Genomic DNA, 3,185 nt, shown 5'->3' on the forward strand with positions numbered 1-3,185 from the left:
GTGTTTGTGAAAAATGTTCAAGTTTCCACATGGAAAATACCAGTTGGATTTTCCATTTAGATTCAGAAGAATCACCTCCTCAAGCTCAAGTTTTAGATGAAGAAATTCCAGATGATATCAGTGATTACGATGATCAAACTAGCTCAGATGAAGAAGAATTAAATACCCCCAACGCACCACTAAAAGTTAAATACGGAAAACGAGTTGAACAACGTATCCCCTTGAATGTTTTTAGTGAAACTAGAGATGGAATTTTTATAAAAAAAGATACCATCGCGACTTTTATCTCTGCAGATTTTAAAATGAGAACCCCTGTATTTCAAGAGCTTCTAGCTAGGAGCTATATCGCAGAAGATGATTTTCCCAAAGATAAGCCTGAAATCGGTGATGTTGTTATCTTTAAACATGGAAATTTTCATATTTTCCTTGTTGTTATCAAAGATTCAGTTGAAGAAAAAACGATTTTGACAAATATAANTTTTCATATTTTCCTTGTTGTTATCAAAGATTCAGTTGAAAAAAAAACGATTTTGACAAATATAAATTCGAGCATTTCAAAATTGAAAGAAACAATGGATTATTTTGATATAAAAACTGTGAGAATCGCAACAACTGGAGGCGGACTTGATAAACTCCCCTGGGGTAACATTAAGATGTATTTAGAGAAAACATTTCCCCAAGGTTATCATGTAACCCTTTGTCTCAATCAAACAGAAATCCCTGGAATAGACAAACGAGAAAATATTATTAAAGAAATGCACGAGTCTGCAGTGGGTGGACACAAGGGTATTGTAAAAACCTACGATAGAATTCGACGTATGTATTTTTGGGAGAACATGAAATCACAAATCCAGAACTTTATCAAACACTGTGTCATTTGCCAGAAAAATAAATTAGTTAGAGTAAAGACTAGAAAACCAATGATAGTAACTGACACCCCGCAGACAGCATTTGAAAAAGTAGCACTTGACATTGTCGGTCCATTACCTATTACTACTTCCGGCAATAGATATGTTTTAACCATCCAGGACAACTTAACAAAATATTCATTAGCCGTCCCACTAACTGAAACAAAAGCCATTGACATTCCCAAAGCTTTCACAGAAAATTTCATTTGCATTTTGGTTGTCCTGAAGCAATTTTAACCGATCAAGGTTCAAACTTTGTTGGGGAAGTAATGAAACATCTAGCAAAATTATTCAAAATTCAACAGTTAAAAACAACAGCTTTCCATCCCCAAACCAATGGCTCTCTTGAAAGAAGTCATTTGGTTTTAGTCGAATATTTGAAGAATTTTATTAATAATGAAGGAGATTGGGACAGCTGGTTAAAGTATGCAATGTTTTCATACAACACCTCAGTTCATGAATCGACAGGTTTTACACCGCATGAATTAATTTTTGGCAGATTAGCGCGTATTCCTTCAAACTTTGTCAAAGAAAGTACTGTACCTGTATATACAGATTATTTAGGCGATTTAGTAGATAAGTTACGAGAAACACAATCACGCGCAGTTGATAATGTCGATTTAGCCAAATTCAAATCGAAACAATACTATATGACAGAGCTGTGAATGAAAGACATTTTCAATCGGGTGATTGGGTATTCTTAATCAATGACGCAAAGACTAATAAATTAGATCCTAATTATCGAGGCCCTTATGAGATACAAAAAGTTACAAACAAAGAAAATGCAGTGATAAAACTGACAGACTATCGTACAAAAACAGTACATATTAATAAGTTGAAACCCGCATTTTTATCAAAGAAACCATCAAAGACATAGAACCATAAGAATGTAAATAATTGTTTATATAAATATTCAAATGTAAACTTAACGCTGTAAATTAGCTTAAATAGTTCATAATTATGTGAATAAGACATGAAACTTGTTTGAAAAATTAGACTCTTGTTGAGTCTAATTTTTATAGAATGGGGAAAGGTGTAACGTCCCGACGTTGAATTTTATAGATGGCACTATTTATCGGCCATTTTAATCCGCGAGATTTGAATTATCATTTCAAAATGAATATAAAAAAGTCTAAAATTTGAGAATGCCAAGAAAATGGTCGAACAGAGGACAATGAACAATGGACAAAAAATAATTTGACGAGTGTAAGAAAAACCGTTGCCAGCAATCGTAAATGTCATGTACTTGAGTTGAGTTCTCAATTTATTACTCTCCAAAATTTGTTACAGAAAGGCTTTTCCTGAAAATTCTAAACGCAGAGAGAAAAATAAACACATCGGTCACAGTCGTAAAATCGTAAAATCTCAATTCTGGTATATTTCGAAAGTTTCTCTGTTTCAAGTGGTCCACACGTGTTTGGGTTCTCCTTTGTTCATTGTATTCCTACGCGGAGGGCCTGAGACCCTTCAAGAGGAAAACTGGCGACGTCGCACGCTTTCCCTTCCTCCCTCTTTTCATTTCCCCTTTTCTGTTTTAGCATACCCCTCATCCCTTTCCTCTGGGCCAGGATTGCGCGCGCAACTTTTTGGTCTAGTCTTTTTGGTGTTTTGAGCCAACCCTTAGATTAAAAACTTAAGTTTAAGTCAGTCCCATCGTGGCTGTTGTTCCGACAACTTTTCAAGCTTCTCTCTTCAAGTAGTTTTTCTTCAAAGTTTTTATGAGTTTTTATAAGTTTATTAGAAGTTCATCCAGTTTGTAGTCCAAGTTTTAGATTTTTGAGTCAAGAGTTATTTTGAATAAAAGTGTTAATGTGCTCTCCTAAGCACTGGTGTTTGGATTTATTCATAAATAAACCTTCAATCCAATTATCCTATCATTGAACGTGTCAACATCGATGGAGTCCTCATCAGAGGTTTAGCGGCTAACGGATCCACACTTCAAAGTTTGGCGCTCAATATTCCAAATGGCGCTACTGTCCTCCTAGTAACTTGGATAGGACATAACAAATTATTGTGCAGATTTTTTTTTTTTTACTATAGTAATGTTCGATTATATATATTTTTCCCCCCCTGAGTGAGAAAGGAATATGTATTGCGCTCGCTCCCACTCATTGTCGTCTCCGTCGCGTTGGCACGTGCCCGTGGGTGACCCCTGTTACGTTCCAAGCTGGTTCTCCGTTGAACAGGGGATGGGTGCAACTGGACACAGTCAACTGAACACATCCGCCACTGACCACAGATCTGGTAACTTCGGCAACTGAACACACACGTAAATAC

Source organism: Diachasma alloeum, unplaced genomic scaffold (genome assembly GCF_001412515.2).
Source record: "Diachasma alloeum isolate Michigan unplaced genomic scaffold, Dall2.0 Dall_scaffold_00578, whole genome shotgun sequence".
Lineage (NCBI taxonomy): Eukaryota > Metazoa > Arthropoda > Insecta > Hymenoptera > Braconidae > Diachasma > Diachasma alloeum.